Below are 13141 nucleotides of genomic sequence, written 5' to 3'. Positions count from 1 at the left end.
AAGTGGTTTATATGCAGGCTTCAAGCATTACACGGAACGCCCGAACGAGAGAAAGTAAACGCCACTGCCAGAAGATTACATTGATCTGTGGTTCGGCAAAGCGCGGCCGCAGCGAAGCAACCGCAGCCGGGCGGCCGTCTGACTCTCCGTGAATGGCGTCACTTCCGCCAGTTCTCCCTCTCTGCCGCCCCCCCACCCGACGCTTCCGGAAGCGACGAGGGCGTGTCGCCGGCGGGTTTTTAAGAAGTGAATACAGCTTTATGTTTGCGGACAGAATCGGGAAAAATTTACACACATGATTTTCAAGGTTCTTTCTTCCCAACCGAGCCTTGGGGTGTTCCTTTGCTCGCCCATACTCTTTAATGTGGTATGATCGGCATAGGGAGAAGACTCAGCACAATCCAGGGCGTCCAGCACGCGATGTATGCAGACGACATCACGGTCTGGGTGAACCATGGATACCTGGGGGAAAAGCAAGAACTGCTACAACGAGCTGCAAAATGCGTTGAGATACGTGAAGAAAAGAGGACTAGCCTGCTCTACAGAAAATTCCGAACTATTGAGGGTAGGAAGATATCCCACCGACGCTCTGCTCGAAGTGAAACAAGAGGGGCAAAACAATCCGGAGAAAAACGTGATAAGAGTCCTAGGAATGTGGCTGCAAGCAAGCAGAAAATGCAGCCACACACTCTGCCTGCTCGGCAAGTCGGCTGAACCAGTAGGCAGAATGATAACCAGTCTCCAACCGAAGACATGGAATGAAAGAACCCGATCAAAACGCACGACAGAATTTTTTGTCGCGCATCTGTCGCGCGACACAATTTTGTGTCGCAAGACAAGCTGTCTTGTCGTGCCTTGTGTCGTGCGACAAGCTTCGTGTCGTGGGTTCTTTCGCGCGACAAAGTTGTTTGTAGTAGGTTCTGCCGCACGACAGACATCTTTCCTGCATTTTGTCGTGCGAAGAAGGTCCCTGTCGCAACATTTGTCGCGCGACAGGTTTCTGTCGCAGGTACTGTCGCGGCAGTGGGAGTCGTGCCGCGCGACAGAGATTGCGTGCCTCAGCAAAGTTGCCTGTCGAGGGTTCAGTCGCGCGACAGAATTCTTGCGCGCCTCTTTTCACGCGACAAAAGTAACTAGTGCGGCCTGTCGCGCGACACAACAGCTTGTCGTGGGATATGCCGCGCGACAGATACCTGTCGTGGGATAAGTCACGCGACAGATACCTGTCGTGGATTGTGCCGCTCGATAGATACCTATCGTGGGATGTGTCATACGACAGATTCCTGGTGAGGGTAATTATTTTACTGCAGAATTCTAGAAATACTGTCGCGCGGTCGTGTGACAGCGATAGGATAAAATTGACCAAAGATGCTTCAAAGCGCGTTCACTGTGGCGAGTCGCGAAGAGGATGCGAGGTGCTCTGGTCTGTTGGTGACGGGCACCGAGCGAAATGAAGTGCTCATTCACATTGGCGAATCGAGTTTTCAACTCGCTTCCCGCGACCTGGCTCTCTCACCGAACGAGAATTGGCTTAGAGGAGAGGCACTGCTCGAGCACTCACCTAATTCCCTTCTGTTCCCACATGACAATGTGACGAAAGTAGTGCATGCTCAAGAGTATAATGCGGCTTTGAAAGCCCAAAAAGCTGTATGCACAAGCGGCGAAGCCAGTGGTGCCTGCGTATCCGCACGCTCTTGCGGTGGCGGCATGTAGCTGCAGCCACGACAGCGCCTGCACACCAATCGGTGTGCGCAAGTCGAATGGCGCTACTGAAAGTCACTGTCCTCTTGGCTTCTGTGACATGTTCAAGCCATGTAACATAATGTACCGCTACTACTATATGCGCAGAAAAAAACCAAGGACACTTCTATGCGTCGCGGAAAAGAATGTCGTTAATCGTCAATCAGGAAAAATTACTCGCCATAACCATCCGGCTACACAAAGGCAGCATATGTGTACATGCACGCAGTTCTCTGTATAAATGTTCAAAGCAACCCCGATATCATTTTTCCGCGCGTTTCAGTTTTAAGAGCGTCAGCTCTTACTACTTACGTTTGTCAAGGACACGTCTGTCTGCAGGGAAGGTCAAATTAGCCAAGACAGTTACTACACTAAATCACATAGCAACAGCGGGCGCGTAGAGCCTCAGTTGTCACAGACACCTTCGATCCGTTTTACATATGCCAGTATAGCGGCTATCGAAGTGGAACCCCGGGGACCCCCATTTGCATCAAATTTGGGGGCCGCCCGTTTGACGCATAACGATCGAAGTGGTGTCATTTGACTTGTCATGTTCCTGAGGATAAAATAAATATTTAGATGAAGCCCAAAATATGTGTGGGATTCGCACCGACGACCTTTTCGCCCCCAAACCGTGGATTCCGGGGACTTCCAGACAGCCATAAGGCCTAATCGTTTGTCGCAGAGAGTTCCGGATGCAGTCAAACAATTCATCTTGTTGTAATGCACACGTTTATAAAATTCTTTAGCTGATATATAAGGAGGAAACATACCGGATATAGCGAAGGTGGCTGTAAATCGCAATAGTAGTGCAAAATCTTTGAAGTAGATGACGCTGCTTGTATCTCAGAACGAATGTTTCCGAAACGAAATGCCCTCAGATGTTTGTATTTTGTCTTCTCCACGTTTGCTGAGCACCCCGATCTAGCACCCCGATCTAAACACTTGAAGCTCTCGTAGCTAACGCTCTTAAGTCCAACACTGATGCAGTGTTGGCGGAGAATTTTTTTTAGCGGCAGTGACGTGGATCTTATCATAAAATAGCAAAAAAAATACTTTACGATGTCGTTCATTGCCTTCACTGAAAATTTCATGACGGTGACACGAAAATGTCGCTAAATATAGACAGCAGCGTGTGCAGCCGAAGGTGAAATGCGGCGGCCGGCGAGTGTGAACCGATTTGATTCTCGGTCGAAAAGAGAATAAAGTCTTGGGACTGACATCAACCGCGCGCTTTAAAGAGTTTCGCCTGCTTTGACACAGTCTAGCTCCTGTGCACCCGCGCTCGGTTCTCTAAACTACTCTGGTCCCAGTGTGACTGTGTGCTATGACAATCTGAGCGAAAAGGAGGATGTGTGGGGGTTTTGATGTGCACCACGGCCATACAGTTGAGCGACATGATAACGTACGGGCGCGGCATGCCAGCCTGAATACCGGCCGCCAGCGTCAGAAAAATGCGACAGTAATGTTGGTTCAAGTTCATACTAAGCCGTCGGATGGTGTATCGTTGGCCAATATCGAGTCGTTGGTAGAAGCGATAACAGGAATACAAACAAATGTCTCCCCACGGCGCCTTTAATTGCTGCTGCTCAATCGCGGCTGTCCTGGCCTCAGCTGGCTCCGCTCCTGAAGGTGTCGCGGAAACCGAGCATATCTTTGTTTTACTATGAGACGAGGTTCACAGTACAACGATGACGAGAGCAGCACCTCAGCGCTAGCCAGTTTCGAAGTGCACTCAGCTGCTGCATCGATGCGAAATCAGCTAGGCTTAGCGACGACTAGGGCAGCCAGGGGGTAGCGCGTAGTTTATTGCCCGGCGCGCCGCCGGCGGCGTCGTTCCCGAAAGCTCGCCTCGCTCACTCCCGCTGGCTCACTGATTGGCTCAACAGCTTGCGACCTTCACTCGGAAGGCTGGAAAATCGAGAAGCGAGCGACTGGCGCTGCGACTGAGCGATACTTTATGCCCACGCTTGCACTACTGGTGAACAACCTTTAACGCACATATGCTTGGGTTATCGGCTGCTTTGGGGCGAGACTTAGTTAAGATCGTCCGCGACGCCATCGTCACCGTCCGTGACGCACAGGCTGAGAACTTCAATTCCAGTACGTGCCGAAACAACTCGTATTTTTCGTAACGGTACGAGCTCGAAAACACGCCTGCTTCGATGCGCTAGTGGGCTCTTGCTTGTTAAACTACACGCGATCAGGATGCGGCGAGTGCTAGCCACTGTTGCATATTAGCTAAAGTGAGACGCAAGTATCGACGTAGTTTCGTAACGCAGTTTATATCAAAGCACTCCGCTTGTACTGGTCACCGATTAAGCTGTTAAGTTTCATGATCTCCGGTGAGCGTGCGTGTCGCGCAAATTAATGCATCTCAGCTACTCTCCATCGTGCCAATTGCGTTCAACTTATCCACGATATTCGGCAGCTTGAGATACGGCGCTTTTTTTCGCGGTTTTTGTCGCAACTTAGTGATTTTATCTGGCATCAAACGAAATTGCATTCGGTCAACACCGTCGTCTGCTCCGTCGTCTGCTAGTGCATCCGGGTCACTTCAGGGGATCACAGGATCGCAGCTTCTACAAACGACATGCCAGAAAAAGTAACTGAAAGCGCTTTAGTATTCCTAAATAATCTAAAAATAATTTAAAATAAATGCAGTGTCTTTGTTGTGAAGATAATATAAGTATTCATGGTTTAAAAAACAAATTTTTTTGTCGGTTGTGATTTTTCACCGACACAAAAGCGCAGCCGTCGGCGCCATTGCAGCGCAACCGACAACGCGTGTTTTGTATTATTTGCCTCTTTGAGGCTTTGCTTGAGTACTTGTACGGCGGACACGTGTGAAGAACTCATTCAATAGGAAGGTGAGCAGGAGTGTGTTTTGGAAGCCAATGACCAGGATTTCGGCCTGTCAACATTGGCGAGTTTCAACGGGTAAGCCATGAAGAGTGCTGCGACGTCTTTTCATCTGTTAGGGGAACGAAGACTCCTGCGCCGTTTTACTAAGCCTGGATGAATCGCATGGCCGGTGAGTCCCGCTCTGCGTTTCTTTGCTAATGATCTGTATTCACATGCGCTATTTGTATGCAGCTATATAGGGATGTGAGTGGAGGCAGTCCGCCTGCGGTTGCCGCAGCTAAAATGCGGCGCCAAAAAAGCAGGGCCTATATCCTGCATGACAAGTGTTGTTCTCATTGTGTTTATGTGCATTTATTACTCGCGTGCCGTGGTAAATAAAAATCGCACCAGATATCACAACAGAGTTACGCTTTCGCTTGCTAGCGCTTCGACACTCGGTGCAAAATCATGGATTTGCACTGCGTAGAAGACGATGAGCGAGAAGTGCCGCGCGGCGGAGCGCTCGTGCTAGGCCAGCTGCGATCAGACACCGCACTATTTTGCTCAGGGTTAGTACTCATCGGATTAGTGCTTGTGCCTTAATATGCGTCATACTAAATTTTGAGACAGTGATCGCATGCGAAAGGCTAGTTCATATTCATCGCCTTGTCATTTGTAAACTTGTCTGTGCTTCCCCAGTGGAACAGGATTTGAGGCAGTGTTATGTCAAAGTTAGATCAATCTTGCGTCTCCTGAGCTTTAAACGTTGATGCTTCCTGTCCTTCTGAGCACTGCGAGCTGTCGGATATGCAACTGCACAATTATTTAGGATTTCTACGTTTCTGCTATATCCCTCGCTTTTGTGGCCCGCATTCAAGTCGTTCGCCATTGTCGATGGTTTTTTGTTACTTATTTTCGCTTTGTTATTTATTCTTGGTTGCGCGCCATCAGCTGTGGTGCCGGCGATTCTCCGAGCTCGGAACTCTTCCCAGGCACGGGATCCTACCCACAGACCTCCCTTCGCCGCACTCACGAGTGTTCTTCGGTATTTTTTTGTTTCTCTTGCCTTTACTTGCATTGCCAGTCGAGAAATTTGTGCAGCTTTTAATTGTATGCAGATTTGTTAAATGCGCTAGCAATTTTTCTATGATGCCAAGCTGTGCTGTGAGATATCAAGCTTCTTGCTAGTGAAGACATGCTTTTTTCCATTCTCTCTTCTCATTTAACCAAGGCAGACTGGTTGCAACTTTCAATTTAATACCTAGACATTGGTGCAAGGCACCATGATAGGAATTAATGAAAACCTGCACATCCTATATTCAAATTGGTGTGCGGTATTTCAGCCAGCTCATCTTTCAGTGTGGTTATAACAGTCACTGTGACTGTTCTCAAAGAATGTATATGGGTGCATTACATAAAATATGTTCATTTGTTTTGTCATGGGCTAGCTCATTGGTTTTTATTTACTTATATAACGTATAAGTTTAGTTTTTAAAGCAGTAGACGATTTCCTCTCTTGTCATTCATGACATGGCTACAGCCACTGACAGCTGTTGCTCTGGATGTATTTATTTGCAGTTGCCAGCGGCCAGCATCTATTGGGCCATGTGTGCTTCCTGCCTTCGGCTGTGTCATCCGTCCTGATCTGTTCATGGTAGTTATTCTTTTTCAGTGATGCATATCTTAGCTGCCTATTTAGAAAAATATTTTCAATATAGGCTTGAAGCTAGGTTTAGAAATGCATGAAACTCTACATGCACTTCACAGCAGTACCTCAGCTTATAATTACCGGAACTGTAGACTTGTACAAAATATAGTCGCTGATGTAGCTCTCGACGCAGCTGCTGTCAACATAAACGTGCTTTAACATTGTGCACCTGTTGCCTGGCATGCATATGTGTCCTCGAAAAGGACCTATATGTTCATTTATCCCTTTAAAAACATTGTGCTCTACAATGATGGTTTACCAGTATTTCTGACACAGAGACCAAATTTTCAGTCAGTAATGTAACATTGCACGATGACATCCTTGCAATGCACTGGGCAAGCTGCTGTCAGCACAGATTTATTGCTGGTTTATTGCCATAGCATATGGTTATACTGCACAGTTTGTACCTCTACCTTCTTAAAGCTGTATACTTGAAAAATTTAAAATTAGTTGAAGGAAAATCCCAGGAAATGTAACAGTAACTGTCTCACATTTTGGTGGACACATGAACAGTGATATAAGGGAGGGATATAGAAGGGAAGTAATGAAGAGCTGATGCCTGTGTTAGATGCCCCTCTTTAGTTAAACATACCTCACAATTAACACATTTGGTGCAAAACAAACATGGGACTTGCACGCTCACAAGCACCCTCATGTCAGTAAAACGAAGTGCCAATGTTGCCGTACTTTAGAGCTTTGCTCCTAAAAGTGCAGCTGACTGCTGCTCAAAGTTGAGAGCAAAAATATGTCTACTTTTCCTCATGTGCAGTCTGCGGTGCTGGTGCCATTTGCAATGGTGATTGACATTGAGTTGCATGATGCTCAGTCTGTTCCTGGAGTTAGTGATTTTGTCTGTCGGGTGAATGTGCTGTTCAAATTAGTGCAGAACAATGGTTCTCTAGTTCATTTTAGGTAACTCTCCTGTGCCGCATGCTACCACCCTTTTTCCTCAAATTTCCTAATCTCATTTAGCCACCTGATTGCCACCCATTCATGCATTCACCTACTCTTAGAATATTCCCAGTGTTTTAGTGTGGTATTGCTTATATCTTCTCTGCATTACACATGCACTGCACTTCCTCTTTTTTTGATTTAGTCAAGATATCTCTGTTCCTGTTTCTTGCATAAGCATAAGAGGCTACTCAAGTGCACCATTTGGGCTTGTGATGCAATGTGTAGGGTCCTTCGTTTTTGGGTAAAACCTGGTTTCTTCCTACTGTTGCACCAAAAAAGATTCTTTAAGATCAGGTTCAACACAATTTCTGTGCAAATGTGCCTGTAAGAAAGTGTGATTTGAAGGTGCACAATGCCGAAGAACTGCTGGAGTGTTGTGGATGTCACATAATTCTTCTGACAGATTTTTTAAACAATTCTGGTTATTTTATTTCTCTTTTAATGTTTATTGTTTGTCGGTTGCTTATAATTTTTGGATAAACTGAAAGCTACGTGTACTGACTGGTATTTCATTCCAATAATTATACCCATTATTATGAAGCTGTGTTGGAAGGTAGGTGTGCATTTAGTATGCGTGCTTTGAATTTCAGTTATTGTTTCTGCAATGCAAAATGGAAGACAGGTCTCTGCTGTGCGAGTTTTTTGCAATGGAGTGAAACTAGCTGGAGCAGCATTTGCTACTGTGTCACCCAGCCAAAAGTTCTCCCACAGACCACTGAGCTTCTGAATACCTATGGCTTAAAGCTCGAAGCGCTGGTTGCCCTTTCCGAGGTTTTCTGCATTAACGAGTGCAAGCCCAAGGGCTCAGAGCTAACAAGCATTTGAAACCATAGAGCTATACACAGAACTGCTGGGGCCATGCAGCAAGTCAGTGTGAATTAGATCGCGATGAACATGGTTTACTGTAGAAAGCTAGTGTGAAAAAATAGTTGCGCTCACAGAAACCGCTGTTTCTTTCTTAGTCGGTCATTGAAACAAAGCAATGCATGTAAAATTTTATATCTCGCTGATCCCTCAATTTTTTTCCAGCTAAAGACCAAGAGTTGCATGGAAGTTGTGCAAGCCACCAAGTTGCGTGTGATTTTTGCCAGGGACTTGAGCAGGCTGGGAAATTAGTGGATGGCCAGTGGTATTCACTCAGTAAGGCAAGCTTTTTCTGTAAGTACAATTTTTGGCATGGCATTGCTTAGGAACGCATGCACTAATCTGACTACTCTATGCCCGCCCATGCTTCAAGAATAATGAAGTACATGAAAACAATTGATTGCCAAAAAAAAATTGACGCTTCTGTTATGTTTTTCCAGGAAAGTATTTGCCATTTAAAGGGCTGTGAAAACCTTAAAAATTATGTGCTTGTTGTGGCTTTTTTTTAAATTTCTTCCACGTCTATGTTGGCCTGACCTTGTAGCTTGTCTGCATGAGATTGGCTGCTACCTACAGTTTGCTTTTTTGTGGCTCCTTTATTGCCTGTCACAATCTTTACTTTGCGTGGCAGTGTCATGCAGTTTGGGAAGTAATCTGATCTTATTTCTGCATTGGCCTGTAGTGCAAGCTTTTGCATGTGGGGCAGGTTTATGGTGTCCTTTTGTTTGCTGTAACTGCAGTTTGGCCATGAGGGTTAGAGTCTTAGTCCTTTTTTATTTTGATGCAGTGTCATATACTTTATGCATAAAATAATGAAGTAAGCACTATTTTTTGTAATAAATGAACATTCATTATAGCTGTGGCCATTATAAGTGCACTTGACTCTAAAATGGCTTTCTTTTGGCATTCAGTATTACATCTTAAAACCAGCCGGAAGACACAATACAGGAGAAGAGATGAGCACAAGATGAGGCTGGTCTAACAACTGAAATTTTATTGAAGGAAAGTGGCAAAAGAAGACCTGCAAAGTGATTCAAGCACACAAGACGCCAAAGCAGTGAGAGGGCAAAAAATAACCGAAAGGCACTGACGTACTAGTAAACCATCTAAAAAACTAATTCCTTACAGTGAAGGTTCACCGACGGTTTAGCCAGGCACTTGTTTTTAGCCTTACTGATGTAGTAAGCCTCAACTTTTTTAGGACAGATTTATCACTTCCCTAACCCCCTGATGTGCCGCAGAAATCAGGCGTGCAAAGAGAAAGGTCGTTCTCCGATTGCATTCACGAGATTGAATGTGCAGTGTCAGGTGAAAATTCGCCTTCCTCTCTATACAGTGAAAGTGCTCTCAGCCAGGTGCACATTCAGATATCTGCTTGTGTGCCCATAGTAGTTTCAGCTACGAAGCAGTGGAATGCAAAAAACCGGTTTACTTTTGCAAGTGGTGAACATTTTTATCTGCCACTGTGCATAGCGGACGATTACCCGTAGTTGTATCAAGCCTAGTTTGAACGAAGAAGCAAAGGGCTCATACCTTACTTTTAGCGGTCAAGACAACAGCATCATACTTTGGTGCAACTTTCTTGGGATGGTGCGAAATGGCGTGGAGGTAAGGTATAGAGCCCGTCTTTTTGTGCTGCTCAGCTACGTCAGCATCATGTGAACGGTCTTCCGTTCCCTCGAGAGAGTAAAAACACACTCTGACAGGTGCGCAAGATGGGAAAGTGGGAACCCAGGTGCCGTTGGCTTGGAAACCTGCTCTGAGAATGCATTCTAAACACTGTGATGGCATGACGTCCATAAAGCAGTCGTGATGCATGTGATTGCCAAACCTGTCCTTCACCAGCCTCGAGTGGTTCAACTCGTAGCTAAGAGGCTTCCTGATCTTGGGCTTTGGCGCCAACATATGTGGTCGTCCGCAAAGCGCAGGTCTAAGTCAAGAAGCTACAAACGGTTATGCTTAGTGAAATTAAGACCTAAAAGATAGGCTTTGACCACATGCCTAAAGATTTCTAAAACGTCTTGTGCCAACTTATCTGAGCCCTCCTTGTGCAAAAAAATTAGGTAGCTATCAACATAACGAAATGCTACTATGCTGAGGCCTTCCAAACAGGGCTTTGATGCGGTATCGACTCTGGACAGAAGAATGTCGCGGAGGAACAGTGCAACCTGGGACCCTCTGCATATGCCTGATTTCTGATGTAAATACCGCCTTGCCAACTCACAAAAGTGGAGTTCTGTGGAGTTCTAGTTTCTTGTGGACAGCAACCTGGGCAGGTGCTCTGCAGTGAGCATCGACATGGAGGGCCTGCACTATTCATTGTCACATAATAGACCTCTGAGGTATGTGCAAACGGCATCAGGGTGAACAATGAACATGCTTTTACAGATGATTGCGTGATTTCGGTTGCTGGCTTCTTGGGGCTTTTGTCCTTTTACTGCAAATCCGCATTTGTCAGTTGGCAGGGCGGTATTTACACGCAGGTCGTACCTTTGCTCAGCAACATTTTTTTGTCTAAAGTCAGTAAGGCATTAGAGCCCTGTTTGGAAGACCTTGGCATAGTAGCATTTCGTTATGTTCATGACTGTAATTTTTCTGGACATAGAAGGCTCAGATAAGTTGGCACAAGATGTTTTAGGAGTCTTTAAGGCATGCGGTCAAGGCCTGTTTTTTACATCAGAATTGTCTAAGCAGAACCGTTAGCAGTTTCTTGATGCAGACTTGCGCTTTGTGGACGAATATGTTTGTCGGGGCTACAGCTAAAGATCGGGGAAGGCTCTTTTTAGCTACGAGTCGGACCACTCGTTGTTGGGGAAGGATGGTGAAGAGGTGTATTTGTCCCTGGTTAAGGTCAGTAAATATGGAAACACTAGATGGGTGTGCAATCGTGTGCATGACATCAGCTTTAGATAAGTCATGCCATCACTGCTGAGGACGCATTCTTGTAGCAGGTTTCCAAGCAGCTTGGTTCCCACTTGCCCATCTCAACAACCTGTCATATGTTTTCACTCGCTCGAGGGTAAGGAGCACATACTCCGATGATGCTGATACACCTTACCTCCACAGTATTTCACAGTCTCAAGAAAGTCACGGGAAAGCGTAATGCTGCTGTTGTCTTAACAGCGAAGTGCAAGACAGGAGGCCTTTGCGCCGCCATTAAAAAGGCTTGATAAAACTGGGTACTTGTCCACAATGGACAGTGTCACAAAAAAGGTTCACCACTTGCAAAAGTAATGGAGTTTATTACGTTCTACTGCCTTATGGCTGCAACTAATATGGGCAGACAGGCAGCTATTTGAATTTGCACTTGACTGAGCACTTTCACTCTATAGGGGGAAGGCAAATTCTAATCTGTCACTGTATGCTCAATCTTGTGAATGCAAATCTGAGGATGACATGTCTCTTTGCACGCCTAATTTCCACGACACATCAGTGGTTTATGGAAGGGATAAATCTGTCGGTAGATAGTTGAGGCTTACTGCATCGGTAAGGCTAAGGACACATGTGGCTAAGCCGTCGGAAAACCTTCACCGTAAGGAATTTGCTTTCTTAGATGATTCATTAGTATGCCAGTGACCTTTGATTGCACTTTGGGTTATTGTGCGCTTGTATCTCTTCGCGGGTCTCCTTTTGCGGCTTTCCTTCAATGATGCCGCCGCAGTGGCTCAGTGGTTATGGCGCTCAGCTGCTGTCCCAAAAGACGCAGGTTCGATCCTGGCCGCACCAGTCAAGTTTCAATGGAGGCGAAATTTTAGAGGCCCGTGTACTGTGCGTTGTCAGTGCACGCTAATGAACCCCAGGTGGTCGAAATTTCTGGAGCCCTCCACTACGGCGTCCCTCATAGCCCGAGTCGCTTTGGGACGTTAAACCATCACAAATCAAATAATCAAAATCTTCAATTAAATTTTTGTTAGTCCTGCCTCTTGAGCTCATGTCTTCTTGTGTGTTGTGGCTGGTTTTAAGGTGAGTCAGTACCAACTCGGCCAGTCTTAAGCCTTGTTCAGTATTACAACATTTTGAATAAAGTGAGAAGTTTACTAGGCTATGTTGCCGGGGATCGTGTCCGCAGCAGTTGTGGGCAACTCAGAAGAGATAGCATCATACGATTGGTTGTGTAATTGGCAGAGAATGATGTGAGGGTGCTGCTCGAAAAGAAAATTTCATAATCGGACAATTATTTACAGCCAAAAATGTCCAAAAAGTGGCTGGGCCAGAGAAAAAGTGCCGCGAAATTTGAAAACGCTGAAAGTAGGTGGAGCTACAGCGTAGTGCCAAGTTTGAAAAATTGGAAGTATGGACAAAGCCAAAGCTTGGGGCCAAGTTTGAAAACTCGAAATGAGCAATCACTTGACAAGTGTCCTATACTTAACCAGGAGATAGGAAAAAGAATGATGAATTAGAGGCAATTAGGTAATTATTGAGAAGCGAAAGGCAATGAACGCGTGATTAGACTGGGCGGGTATTCAGTGAGTGGGCAGGAACGATCCGTGGAGGGAAATTTGAAAACTCGAAATCGTTGCTGGAATGAAATGAGGGTAAATAAGAGTTAATTGATAACCAATCAAGTCAACGAGAAAACAATCATGGCGCCAAATTTGAAAGGCGACCAGTGTCGAGGAAGCATCAACGCTTTCACATTTTTTTTGCGCAGGTAGCAGTGGTGATCTCTATTTTTTGTTTTTTTCAGCCAAGACAAAAACCATTTTTCTTCGCTCATGGGCGATGTATCTAGGAACCTGCGGCCAGGACAACGCTGGACAGCATGCATCAGCAAGCTCGAAAAAAAAGCACTAAACAGTAAATAAATATTAATCATTTTCATTTCAATTCTAGTGGTTTTGTGCACGAATTACTCTGGAATGCACAAAGCTTGTGTTAATTGACAGGCGACCATTAACAAGCTGTGCATTTTTGTGCATAGCCTACTCCAGAACACAAATCCTGTGTTGACAGGTGACAGTAACGACTTACACAGTGTACGAGCACTACACAAGACACACTACAGAAGACAAGGCAAACTACAGAAGACAA

The 13141-nt window shown here is 45.6% G+C and overlaps 1 long non-coding RNA gene across 1 annotated transcript; it reads left to right on the top strand.

Moving 5' to 3' along the window:
- The first annotated feature begins 4579 nt into the window (after window positions 1–4579).
- Window positions 4580–12883, top strand: LOC144100591 (uncharacterized). Its single transcript, XR_013307748.1, has 5 exons — window positions 4580–4774; window positions 5536–5629; window positions 6163–6238; window positions 8276–8404; window positions 12798–12883. It is a non-coding gene; the product is annotated as an uncharacterized LOC144100591 (long non-coding RNA).
- Window positions 12884–13141: the final 258 nt, after the last annotated feature.

This window comes from Amblyomma americanum, chromosome 8 (assembly GCF_052857255.1).
Source record: "Amblyomma americanum isolate KBUSLIRL-KWMA chromosome 8, ASM5285725v1, whole genome shotgun sequence".
Lineage (NCBI taxonomy): Eukaryota > Metazoa > Arthropoda > Arachnida > Ixodida > Ixodidae > Amblyomma > Amblyomma americanum.
The sequence above is the reverse complement of the archived record's forward strand: the minus strand, read 5'-3'. Positions and strand labels throughout refer to the sequence as shown.